The following is a 14,690-nucleotide window of genomic DNA, read 5'->3' as shown; positions in this document are numbered from 1 at the left end:
GATAGCCAATCACGTTCGAGAATTTTGTTATAGTTTTGATTAATTATAAAATAGTCTACTAGTATAGGCGACTCAATTTGTTATTTACTTTTAGATTTTCTAGACTTTTTCAAAAATAGACACAAAATTGCAACAGGCGGATTAGCGGGGCAGAGAGCGAAACGCGATACACGAACGCGGAGCGCGACCACGCGCGCGAAGCGCGAGACGAAAAAGCGTTTCGCGCTCGTATATCGCGTTTCGCTTTCTGCCCCGCTAATCCGCCTGTTCTGCAGGCTACTTTTTTAAAAATTACTTGTTTTGAGTCACAAGTACTGATTGCGAATCTCTCAAAAATTAATTGCAATTTTTCTAGAAAAGTAAAGGCACAATAAGAATTAATATTGACCCTAATTTTATTCAAAATACTACAAATGTCAGATTTCTCATTTTGGCCAATTTGGGGAAAATCACTCAACAAATGAATCATTAAAACCACTAACATTAAGGATGCATCACTTCTGTCAGTTGACTTGAAAAAAGTATTTTTTCTATTAGGTCTCTTTCCTAGCTTACAGAAAATAACATATCGTTGATGTACACTAATAAGATGTTTCAATCTTTGTACTTCAAAGTTTCGGACAAACCAGACAGGAGCCCTCAAAAGGTACTTGTAGAAAATGTTTTTGTCGGTGGCATTGGCTGTCACCAGCGCCCTTTAAATTTGGTTTGAGTCGGCTTGCTATCACCAGTTCCTATTTACTTTAGTTTTCAACACTCTGTGACAAAAATTAGACGAAACAGAGCAACACATCATTAGAAACACAAGCAACTTTCGAGGCTGTTTGCAAAAAAAAAAAAAAAAAAAAAAACTTAATTGTAAACTTAACTGCCCTTATTAAAGAGGTAGAGCCAAAATAAAGAAACTGACACCAGATTAAATTCAGATTATTTAAACTGAAAAATCGGTAATTTTGGTCCATTTTAAGAGTACGATGTGATAGTTACGCAGATGATGTGAGACCCTCTCAAGCACTTAACAGATGTTTCATTCAAACCACTGCCATTAAACCTACAATGGCTTGCCTCAAAAAGTATCTATTTGTTAGATATGTTTCTCGTAGCTGATCAAAACTAGTCTCGAAACGTTTATAATCGAAATGACGTTACTCATCCAAATTCATGTTATTTTATTAGCGAGGCTTGCCTGTGTTTAGATGGAGATGTTTCGATTTTCATACTTCAAAATTTCATCTCAAGAAAGTTTAGATGAAGAGGAAGATTTTTCATTAGCTGCAGAGCCTCACGATGAGTTTAGCTCCGCTTTGATGTGCAGCTCCACCTTTGTGTGTCATTACGCGTTGTTTGACAAAGATTCAAATAAGTGTTCTTTTAATAATAAAGTGTATTATCGTTTGTCTCACGATGTAGTCACTTGAGATGTAGATCGCGACGTTTCGACTGCTTACTGCTAGTCTTCTTCAGGTGATAAGGTCGACTGATTGCACGGTATCATTTATATCACAAAGTTCGGCTGTGATTGGTACATTTCGATCCTCCTATTGTTCCATTGTTCCGGCGAGTAGCTGTTCCCTCAGTGGTCCGCTGTTGTACCGTTCTCGTGTTGTTGTGTTTCTTGATCGTGGAATTTCAATTATTCAGGAATTTCAATTCCGCTATCCCTGTTGATGTTATTAGGGTGAAGTCTTATGTGAATAGCCTCCTTGACCCTACCTGTGTACCAGTGAGGATCTCGTTCAATAAACTTGACCTCATTCCAGATAGGATAGTGGCCGGTCTCGTGGGTGTGTTCAGAAACGGCGGAGGCCTGGGTACGGGCGATTCGTATATCCCTGTCGTGTTCTTTGATCCTCTCCTGCATAGATCTCCCTGTTTCCCCGATGTAGACTTTGCCGCACTCACAGGGAATCCTGTAGACAACATCATCTTGTTTAGCCGGGTTGACGGTATCCTTTGGAGGATCGAAATGCACCAATCACAGCCGAACTTTGTGATATAAATGATACCGTGCCATTACCAGTTATAGTATTGCTTTCAATGACTTCCATAGAATTACTTTCCTTTCAATTTCTAAAGAAAAATGAAAGATACTGTACTAATCACACATTCTACTCATTGCTTGTCGCGAAATCAATATCGCTGTTCATGTGACCAAACCTAGTTTTCATAATGATTCAAACCATAAAAAGTAATGCAAGAGATAAGTTTATATTTTTATAGATTGCTGTAATTGTTTACTTGCCCGCTGCTTAATATTTCGATCAATCTTGATCTGCTTATGGAATGGTTTTGAACAACAATAAGAGACACTTGACTCAGTTTACGAAGGAGTACAAGAATTCCTTTTTGTCTTTTCAGGTTGCTATTACGCTAAACAGCAAACCTGACTGTGCTTCAACGGAGATGGACAATCTTTGCAATGCTCAAGGTAAGCATGAAACAAGTCAAAGATAATGACTACGATGGCATCAATGGAAATGACACTGATTACTAATATTTTGATGATGATGATGATGATGATGATGATGATGATGATGATGATTATGGGCAGTGATAGCGCTATGTAAATAAAGTATTATTATAATTAGTTGAATGGAACATAACTTTATTGTGATTGGCTACGAGCAGGTAAATGTATCGTTTAATTCTTAATTTTCAATAGAGTACAAGTTGGTAATTTTTACTTAGTATAGATAATCTTATTAATGCGAGCGCAACTAAGGATTTACATATAAGTGATATTTGAAAATTCTCTCAAAATTTGACGAGCCTTTAGGAGAGTGCAATTTGAAAGAATTTTAAAATATCACGGGTAGTATAAATCTTTAATTGCTCGAGCTTTCATCCGATTACTCGTCTATTATATGACTGAGAAAATTACCAAGGCAAGCGCGTTAATTTGTACTTCAGTGCAAGTTAATAACTAACGATAATTGGTCTGCTCCCAACCAATCAGAATGAAGAAATTTTCCCAGTTACGCAATTAGTCATGTAATAAATTAGCAATCGTATGTAATCCTTAAGTGCACTCGCATTTAAAATCGATTACCTATAATTATCGTAAAACATTGAAAATCTCTACAATAACCAGTAAGCATAATCCTTTATTTCCAAAGCAACAACGAAAACCACGAACACTTCTTGTTGCAGCATTCTACAAAAAGATAAGTACGGTCAAATAACTATCCATCTTCCTTCTGTTATCTGTCAGGTTGCAGACTGGCAATCAAAATCTTCTATTCTTAGACTATTTTAAACAGAGAGCGTTTATCAAATTTGCTTTAGAGATATTTTCTTGGTCTACAAAGTACCACTCGTGAAATCAATTTACGCAAAGGAAAAGCTCAGCTAATATAATTCCTTTCAAGTTTACAAAAATAAGTTTCAAAATAAAGTGAGTACATGACTGCCCGAAATAACCTTAATGGGCTAATTAAGACTGGGCAGCCATCCTTAGTGATTACAACAATTAATTATCAGAGGGTCAGATAGTAGAATTAAGAGAAAAAAAGAAAAAGACACACGCATCGCAACAAAACCGAAAGCACAAATCAACAGACTAAGTATACATACAGATTTAGTGAAAAGTAGTTGGATAATACATACTTTACACACAGAGCAGGTACAGATATTCAATATGTACTAATAGCTTGCAGTAATGTTTGATTTGATCTTTTTCTTAAATTTTTTTAGTGGCAGAAGCATAATATCATCACAAATATCATTCCATGTCTTAGCACCCTGATATCTAATATTAAAGATCCCATGAAGACAGCTGTGTTCAGGGGCGTAGCCACGATTTTTCAAAGGGGGGGGGGGGGGAGTCACACTATGTCAAAGTGAAGGTACTCTCCAGTTTGTCATGTCGTTTTTGCCACCTGTTATAGGTTGTTTGCTTAAAAAAGGGCTTACCAAAGGGGGGATCACGGGCACCCTAGGACCCCCTAGCTACGCCCCTGGTGTTCTCGACTCAGTGGTTGTTTCCTTTCAAAATTCACAGAAAAAAGAACTTAGGAAGTTTACGTTTACTAATCGAGTCGTTCATGGGAGGTGCGGTGGCCTCATGTTTAGTGCGCTCGTCTCCGGATCGAGCGGTCCGGGTTCGAGCCCTGGCCGGGGACATTGTGTTGTGTTCTTGGGCAAGACACTTTACTCTCACAGTGCCTCTCTCCACCCAGGTGTATAAATGGGTACCGGCGAACTTAATGCTGGGGGTAACCCTGCGATGGACTAGCATCCCATCCAGGGGGAGTAGAAATTCTCCTAGTCGCTTCATGCTACAGAAACCGGGATAAGCTCCGGCCTGATGGGCCACTTGGCTCGCATGCAAACTTTACCTTTACCTTAATCGAGTCGTTCAGTTTGATCAATCCTCCAAAGGGAAAAAAGATGGCGACAAGTATATTTATTTCTCACGTACGGAAAACACTACCAGCTCTCGTAAAAACGCACAGAAAAGCTCTAAAAACTATAAAACCTAAGTAGGATACACGATATTGTTAACACAGGGATAGGTTTGGCAAATTTGTGGCTTTCTTTCGTAGTTGGCTGTATGAGGTTTACCAAGGTATTAAAGTAAAATGCACAACCGCTAACTTTTGGGTTAGGGTTAGGCAACCATGGTTAAGGCAACCATGGGTTAGACAACCATGTGGGTACACCTCTTTCCATCGACTGCTCCATTTTGTTTAAACTATGTATTGCTAACGGTTAATATATCTCACATCCTAGGGCATGTTCTCCCACGATTCCTCTCTCTGGACCAACAAGCAATCGTTCAATCCACAAACTGTAATTTACAACACCAGACAAATTAAACTTCCTGGATACTGGCTCAGCAATTTCACCAGGATATGTGTCACAATGAACTTTGAAAAAGACACCTTAAAGAACGAAACCTCTATAGTGATGAATTATGCATCTCCATCGCTTTACTCCGCTCTCTACAGTGGAGTGAAGAACACATGGGTAGCAGACTTGTCCACCATCAAGACTCCACCCAACATCGACAAACGTTGTCCGGTGCAGGGCTTCGACATGCTTGGACCACACCCATTGGTTATAAAGTCCCGGATTGGAGTGGAGTCCCAGCCTCAGAGCCGATGTCCCTTCCCATATTTGGTTCGTGGTGTTGGGATTGGCTTTCAGGAATATCCCCAAGTTAGTTGTGGGGAAATCATTATCAGCAACCATTCATACATCCCAGCAGAAGTCTATACAGCTTACTGCCTCTGAGGTGCGCCTCACCATACTTGGTGCATGCTGTTGGGATTGGGCTTCAGGGATTTCCTGATCTCAGTTGTGGAGAAATCATGATCAGTAACTATTCAAACTATTCAGTCAGACCAACGGAAATCTATACAGCTTTCTGTGATTATAAAATATACATTCAGTAGCGTTTGCCGAAAGTAACAGGCTATCAGCCGCAGCTTACTAAAAGATAGCAGTCGGATAAATACTACAGCAATATTGTAAGCAACATTGTAAAATTAATGTTTTAAAACGAGTGTACCACCTTATATCATCTCGCAGCTTCAGTGCCGCCATTCATTATAAAATAGTCTACTAAATGAATAAAGATGGTGAATTCTCGTTGCTCAGTGGATAGAGCGCCTGCCCGGTGTCGGAGGTCATGGGTTCGATTTCTGTCGGGGACCCAGATTTTTTCTTTGTCCCACGCTCCTGTCATGTTGATCAGTTCACTTTTCACATAAAATAGTATAGTTGCACAGGCGGCCCATTTTGTTATTTCCATTCAGATTTGTCAGAGACCAAATTAGAAACGTTTTTTTCAAATTACGTGTTTTGAGTCGCAAATACTGTTTGCGAATCTCTCAAAACCTAATTGCAATTTTTATAAAAAAAAAAAGTAAAGGCACAATAAGAATTAATATTGAAGCTAATTTTATTCAGATTACTACAAATGTAAAATTACTTATTTTAGCTAATTTTGGCATAATTTCTGCTAATGCAGGTGACAGAGCGAAAATCAGTGAACAAATGAATCATTAAAACCACTAACATTAAAGATGCATCGTCTATTACAGCTGACTTTCTATAAGGTCTCTCTCCTAGATCACAGAAAATAGCATATCGTTGATCTTCACTAATCAGATGTTTCGATCTTTGTACTTCATAGTTTTATCTGAAACAGGCTAAACGGACAAGAGCCCGAGTCTCAAAAGATACTTTTTGTTGGCTGTCAACAGCGAACCTTGAATTTGGTGTCAGTCAGCTTGCCGTATCTTTAGTTTTCTACACTCTGTGCCAAAAATTAGTCAAAAGAACGCAACACGTCATTAGAAACACAAGCAGCTTTTAGGGCTGTTCGCGGAGAAACCTAATTGCAAACTTAACTGCACTTATTAAAAAAGTAGAGACGAAATCAGTAATGAAACTGACACTTGTTAAAATTCAGATTATTGTAAATAGCAAATTTGTAATTTTGCTCAATTTAGGGAGTACGAAGTGATATTTATGCAGATGATATGAGACCCCCTCAAGCACTTAACAGATGTCTCATTAAAATCACTGACATTAAAACTACATCGCTTTGTGCGCTCAGTTGCGTCAAGAAGTATCTATTTGTCTTATATATGCGTTTCTCTTAGCTGATCAAAACTAATTTCGAAACCTTTTTAACCAAAATGACGTTACTCATCTGAATTCACGTTATTTTATTGACGAGCCTTTCCTGCGTTCAGATGAACGTATTTCGATCTTCATACTTCAAAATTTCGTCTCAAGAAAGTTTAGATGAAGAGGAAGACTTTTCAATAGCTACACAGGTTCACGACGAGTTTAGTTGCGCTTCAATGTGCGGTTCCAGTGTTCTGTGCCACTACGCGTTGTTTGACAAAGATTCAAAAAAGTGTTCTTTCGTGAAAGCGACAGAAAAACTAACTCGACAAGACGGTGAAGAGCCCGAGTCCGAAAAGATTCTTCTGGAAAAAGTAGGTAACGATGAACGAAAGAGCGAGTGCAATGCTATTGATTCATCTTTAGATTTTTTGCACTAATGGCTGATTACCAGTTATAGTATTGCTTTCAATGACTTTTATACAATCTCTAAGTTTTAACTTGATTTTTCTCATAGGAGTGCAAAATGTCATCACCTGCTCTCAAGCGCAATCAATTTGTTATGACTAGAAGCCAAATCATAACACTAACCCCTGCAATTAATCGCAATTTCTTTAACTCTGTCATACTAGCAATGACGACTAATTAATGCTACTTTCTGTAAGTGAATGAAACCCTTGTGTGAGATCATTCAATGAAAGCTATGTCACTTGGAACCTTTTCCTTAGCAACTCTTGCAAAATTAGATTTGTGTAGTCTACATTTTTCGGGAATTTAACCCAAGTCCAGAACAGAATCCAATTCGAAACCGAAAATAAAGTTAAAACAGTGAATTATCGAAAAGTTGGTGTAGTTCGGTGTCCTTGCCTTGACAGATATGTTTACAGACGACAAATTATTTCTTCATAAATAATTTAAGTTAGCAAAAGGCGATTTCATTAATAACGTATGAGGGTTTTTTCACCAGGTAATATATTCTACAGACGTCGATGTAATTATATACTAAAACGCTTGGTTTCAGAGGAAAAAAACGTGGCCGAAGCTAAAATTGTCAACTTCTAGAGCAGTTGAAAAGTAATATGACTTATAAGACGAGCTAGACAATCTTTTTGATGAACAGTTCAAAAATGAAAAATGCAAAGGGAAATCTATACAATTGGAAAGTTGGTCACGTGACACACACGTACCACAAGATTCATGTTGAGGCCGCCGTATCTGTGTTTATATAAACTTGAGGTCTCCAGATTGCAAATCTGAACATGAAGAAAATCAAAGACATTACCAGTGTCACAGTAGTCTAATAATTATCTACGCGGTAGTTTCTTTTCAATTTTTAAAGGAAAATAAAAAATGAAAATGAAAGATACTGCACTAATCACAAAACCTACTCATTACTTGTCGCGATATCAATGTTGCTGTTCACGCAAGTAAACCTAATTTTCCATATTGATTTAAACCATAATAAGAAATGAAAGAGATAAGTTTGTGATCTCATGGACTGCTTTACTAACTTGCTCGCTCGCTGCTTGATTGCTCCATCATTCTTGATCTGACTATGAAATGGTCTCGAACCACAATAAGTGACCTGGTGACAGCTGACTCATTTTCGAAGACGTGCAATATCATTTTTTTTGTCTATACAGGTTACTATCGCGCCAAACAGCAAGCCTGACTGTGCTTCAACGAAGAAGGACAATCCTTGCAATGCTCAAGGTAAGCATGAAACGAGTCAAAAACAATGACGACGGTGGTGGTCAACAACAATGGCACTATTGGCTAATAATGATGATGGTGATGATGAGGATGAGGAGGAGGAGGAGCAGCAGCAGCAGGAGTAGCAGCAGGAGGAGGAGAAGCTGGAGGATGGAGATGAAAAAAAGGAGAGCGAGGATAATGACTAAAGAAATAATGACCATAATAACGACGACGAGAATTCCTTGATCAATTTTCAGTCTTTCCTATGCCATCTTTTGTTAAGGTTTTTAATGAAATTTTAATCGAACTGTAAGTTTGGCTGCCCTCTGGTTGCAATTTCTTTAATTTATATTTGCAATTTTGGTTATTGTTTGAGAAATTTGTTTAATTTTAAGCGCTCTGGGTTAGCGATAAAAACAGCACTATATAAATAAGGTATTGCCATTATGTAAGTGGAAAAAAAAAACTTCTGATTGGCTGAGAGCAGGCCAATTGTACTGGAGTACAAGTTCGTAATTTTGTTAGTATAGGTAATCGTATCAATGCGAGTGCAATTAACATTTAGCACTACGAAAGATATTGAAAATTCTTTCAAAATTGCACGAGCCTAAGGGAGAGTGCAATTTGAAAGATCTTTCAAGCATTACGAGTAGTATAAATCTTTAATTGCTCGAGATTTCATACGACTAGTAATTTATTATACGACTGAGCAAATTACGAAAGCGCTCACGTTGATTTGCACTTCAGTGCAATTTAAAAACTAACGATAAATTGGTCTGCTCTTAGCCAATCACAAAGAAGTAATTTTTCAGTCACATAATAAGTATAGGTAATCATACGGCTTCGAGTTCAATTTAGAATTAATTTTCACGAGTGAGTTTTTCAAAGAGCTAAAATTGCACTCGCCGAAGCGGCTCGTACAATTTAAGCTTTTTGAAAAACTGAAAAGTGCAAATTAATTCCAAATCGAACGAGAAAAACCGTATGATTACTTACTAATAATATAAACATGAAAACGTTTTCGTGGAGGAAGTGCCGGGAGGTCTTTCTTGAAGCCATTTTTTTTCATTCGAGAAAACATTTTTCAAAGTTTCTGCACAAAATTTTCGTCATCATTTTACGTGATATCATTGGCTTGGAAAATTTCCTATTGTCTTTCAGCCAATTATAATCCAGAATTACGATATGTAGTTTGCACTGGTGTTACACTTTTTGCACTGATGTTACACTTGAAACTGCACTGCTCTCAGCCAATCAGAATCCAGTATTTTTTTTTAATGTATATTATTAGTCATGTAACAAGTGAGTAATACGATTACCTCTATTTATTGTCAAACACGGAAAATCTCTACAATAATCAGTAACCACAATCCTTCTCCTTTATTTTCAAAGGAACAGCAAAAACCACAAAGACTTCTTGTAGCAGCATTCTACAAAAAGATAAGTAAGGTCAAATAAATAACCATCTGCCTTTTGTTATCTGTCAAAGGTTTCAGACTGGCAATCAACGCTTCTAATCTTGAACTATTTTAACCAGAGGACGTTTTTATATTTGCTATTCAGACATTTTTTTGATCTATAACGTAAAAGAAAAGGTCGGTAATATAATTTCTTTCATCGCAGCTCAAGCCCGAGTGGTCTTTACAACCTAACAGTTGGTAACTTTACGTGGATGGCACGGTGTCAAATGAATGGCGTTACCGGATGTGGCGGTGGAGTCTGGGAACTAGTGATGTTAGTTAAAGGTCACAAGGTATCTTTTCATCCTCAGCTTCGAGGGATGAGAGATATTGTCTAACATGTGTTTCCTCTGCTTCTTCTTCCAAAAAAGAGAAACATTCAAGTAATTAACGCCACAACTGTTAAACCATTAAGATTACAATGCCTGTGCTATCGGCCACAAGACAGCTATGCTCTCGACTCAGTGGTTGTTTCCCTTTAAAGTGTCCATACGGCCTACAGGGTTTTTGTGGTTTTGGTATCCCTGTAACATCTAAAAATGTATTCAAACCAAAAAATGAATTCCGATGCTTTTTTTGCCATGAAATCAAGCTTTAATTTTGCCGCTTCGGCCACGCCCAATGAAGTTGACCGCGTAATGAAAGATTGGTGACGAATGACGTCACTTCAGGAACGTCTCAAAGCTTCATGCTTTTATTTTGCTTACCTGACAACCGCATTGTTTCACCAACTTCAGTTTGTTTGCCTGTTGTCGACGAAAACTCCTCACCACTACTGAAAAAACAGTGACCTGAACTAGCAGGTTTGGCAATTCCTGACTTGACGTTACGACGTATTCAGAAACCCAGACTCTTTTTTGCACTGACTCACGGTCAGCTTCATTAGGCGTGGCTGAAGTGGGAACTTTAAGCTAGATTTTAGGGCGTTAAAATGTCGGAATACCTTTCTACACATTATAGAGATACCAAAACTACAAAAACCCTGTTGGCCGTAAAAGCATGAGGCAAAAAAACTGAAGTTTACTTTTTCTTTCGAGCTTCCGGTCGAGTCGTTCAGTTTAATCAATCCTCCAAAAGCAAAAAGATATTTATCCATAATTCACACCTACGGACAACCCTAACAGCGTCGTAAAAACGCACAGGAAAGCTCTAAAAACTATGTAACTAAGGTAGCATACACAATGTTATTACAGGGATACGTTTGGCAAATATGTGGCTTTCTATATGCCTCCTTGGCTGGGTCAGGTTCGCCAAGGTATTGTAGTAAAATATACAGTCGCAACTTTTTCTCTCCAGTTTGTTTACACTATGTTGCTAATTATTACTACATCTCACGTCGTTGGGCAGGTTCCCTCACGATTCCTCTCTCTGGACCAACAAGCAATCGTTTAATGCACAAAATGTAATACACAAGAACAGACAAATTAAACTTCCTGGATACTGGCTCAGCAATTTCACCAGGATATGTGTCACCATGAACTTTCCAACAAACACCTCAAAGGAAGCAACATCTATAGCGATGAATTATACATCTCCATCGCTTCACTCCGCTCTACACAGTGGAGTGAAAACATGGCCCGCAGACTTGTCCACCATCAAGACTCCACCCAACATCGACAAAAGTTGTTTGGTGCAGGGCCTCAACATGCTTGGACCTCACCCATGGGATTTAAAGTCCCGGATTGGAGTGGAGTCCCAGCCTATGAAGTGTGCCTCGCCATACTTGGTGCATGGTGTTGGGATTGGCCTTCAGGAATTTCCTGATCTCAGTTGTGGAGAAATCATTATCAGCAACTCTTCACTCACACCAACAGAAATCTATACAGCCGTCTGTAAAATATACATTCAGTAGCGGTTGCCGAAAGTGAAAGGCTAAACAATAACGTGCGGAATAAAGCAAGCAATATTATTTGCAACTGTTAAAAGCCCAGCTGTCACCATTACAATAGCCTTTAAGATGAAAAGCGCAGCTGTATTTTCTTTTCCTATAACAAACGCGTTAAGTGTCCCATCATAATCACCTCACAGTTTCTGTGTAGCCAAGAGTTACGTAAAACTCTACTACTTTTCCATGATTAATTAAAATATAAAATAATTTCCTGTACTCAGAGCGCATTCAAAGTTTGCAAGTGGTATTTCGTCCGGCTCAACGAACTTCATCAGCCATTATGAAACTGTAAATGTTAAAAAGGGTTATTTAAATGAACTCGAGAACGTGCGGTTGGGAAACCCTCTGCGATAGAAGGCCAGACAGCTGACATCTTGAATTTGCGAACGGGACTTTGGGAGAGATGCTCAACGAGTTTGCTGTTATATTCTGAAAGATCTCTGAAGCGCCTCAGTCTTGGCTAAGACGCCGCGTCAGACTTGCCACGAACTATTTTTTTTTTTTTCACAAATTTGTAATTGTGGTCAATATGAGGAGTACTTAGTGATATTTGTGCCAATGGTATGTGAACCCCTCAAAGGCTTAATCATAGATGTCTCTTCACAGTTACTGACATTAAAGCTACATTGCCTTGTACGCTCAGTCGCGTCAAGCATCTATTTGTTTAACTGAATGCATTTCTCTTAGTTGATCGAAACTAATCTCGAAACTTTCTTAATCAGATGAAGTTGTTCATCCACATTCACGTTATTTTACTGTCGAGCCTTTGCTGCGTTCAGATGAACATGTTTCGATCTTCATACTTCAGAATTTCATATCAAGAAAGTTTAGATGAGGAATATTTTACAATAGCCACACAGGTTCGCGACGAGTTAAGTTGCGCTTTAATGTGCAGCTCAACTATTGCGTGTCACCACGCGTTGCTTGACAAAGATTCAAAAAAAGTGTTCTTTCGTGAAAGCAACAGAAAAGTTGAACCGACAAGACGGTGAAGAGCCCGAGTCCCAAAAGATTCTTCTGGAAAAGGTAGGCAACGATTAGAGAAAATGTGAGTACAATGGTTCTGATACATCATTAAGATTTAAAACCTTATGGTAATTGCTAGTTTTAGTATTGCTTTGAATGACTTTCATTGAATTTCTAAGTTTTAATTTTTCTCATTACAGGGTATATATCGTATCACCCGTTCGAAAATATCTGAAGCGCAATCAATTTGTTATGACTAGCCGCTAAATCATAAAACTAACCTCTGCAAACTCTGCCGCAGTTTCTTTACTTTCTCTGTCACACTTGGAATCGGATATCAAATAATGACCAGCTGTTTAAAATATTCCTCTTCGAGTTAGTGAATGAAACTCTAGAGTGTAATCTTTCAATCAAAGCTACATTGAGCATTGTGTTCTCATGAAATTATTTACTTAGCAAACTTTATCAAAATTAAAGTTGGATAATTCTCAATTTTTCGAGCATTTTGAACTCAAGACAATAACAGAATTCAATTCCAAACCGAAGTAATAAAGTTAAAACAGAGAATTATGATGAAAATTAGGTCTATTTCAGTGTCCTTGCCTTGACATATGTTTACAGAAGACAAATTACTTCCTTCTATAACTTTTAAGTTAGCTAAAAACGATTGCATTAATAAGATATGCAGTTTCTCATTATGTAACAAATTCTACTTTAATACTTATATGTTTCAGTCTGGGGAAAAAACATTGTCGAAGCTAAAACTGTCAAACTTCCATAGAATACACAAAATGCGGTAGAAACGTCGTATGACCTCTGAACAAAAATGAGCGAAGGCGAGCGAGATAATCTTTTCGATGAACAGTTCAGAGCAAGAAATATAACCAAAGCATTCTTCAAATGAGAACACGTTGATCATGTGACACAAACATACCACAAGATTTGTGTTCTGGCCGCCACATCAGTGTTAACAAAAAGTTGAGGTCTCAGAACATGAAGAAATTAAAAGACATTATCTGTGTCGCATTGGTCTAATAACCATCTACGCGTTAATTGTCATTTCAATTTCTAAAACAAAATCAAAGACGCTTATAACAAAATTTTTTAATTGCTTGTCGCGCTATCAATGTTGCTGTTCATGCGAGTAAACCCACTTTGCATATTGATTAAAACCGTAATATAATAAGTAATGTAAGAAATAAGTTAATATACTTTTAGAACATAGCCGCTGTATATACTCGCCTAGCTGCGAGCTCATCGTATATTATTTTTATGGATGCACGGCTATAAAATTTTAGAGCACGTTTATTTTCCGGATATTGTGTTGCCAGCGCAATTATTCCCTTTTTCATGCCAAATTCCAAACCAAAAAGAAGATGGTGTCTATATGTTTTCTAAGAAAATAATGCCCGTTTGAGGTCTACAAAAAACCGTCGAATACACTCGCGTTCCGCTCGTGCATCCACTAGCAATTAATCAAGACCTCAAGCGTGCATTACCTTCATAGAAAACAAAGACAACTTCTTCTATTTTTTTTTTTATATATCGCTTTAATTGCTTGTTCGTCGGATAAATCTTGATCTACCTATGGAATGGTTTTGAACCACAATAAGTGACAGCCGAGACTCGTTTTCCCGAGGAGTAAAATACATTTTTTTTCTCTATACAGGTTACTACTGCGTAAAACAGCAAACCTGACTGTTTTTCAACAGAGATGGACAATCTTTGCAATGCTCAAGGTAAGCACGAAACAAGTCAAAAATAATGACGTTGGCTTCAATGACAATGACACTGATTGCTAATACAATGATGGCGATGATGATGATGATGATGATGATGATGATGATGATGATGATGTAGAACAGGAAGAATAAGACGAGAATGATAACCATATAGATTATGAGGATGGCAACCATAATGATGACAACGATAGTCTCTTGCTCAACTTTTAATCTTTCATATGCCATCTATTCTTACGGTTTTTTTAATCAAATTTTCTGCGAACTGCAAGTTTTGCTATAATCTAATTTGAATTATATTATATTTGTTATTTAGGCTACTACCTGAGAAATTTGTTTACTGTGAAGCATATGAATGAGAAA

This window comes from Orbicella franksi, chromosome 12 (assembly GCF_964199315.1).
Source record: "Orbicella franksi chromosome 12, jaOrbFran1.1, whole genome shotgun sequence".
Lineage (NCBI taxonomy): Eukaryota > Metazoa > Cnidaria > Anthozoa > Scleractinia > Merulinidae > Orbicella > Orbicella franksi.
The sequence above is the reverse complement of the archived record's forward strand: the minus strand, read 5'-3'. Positions refer to the sequence as shown.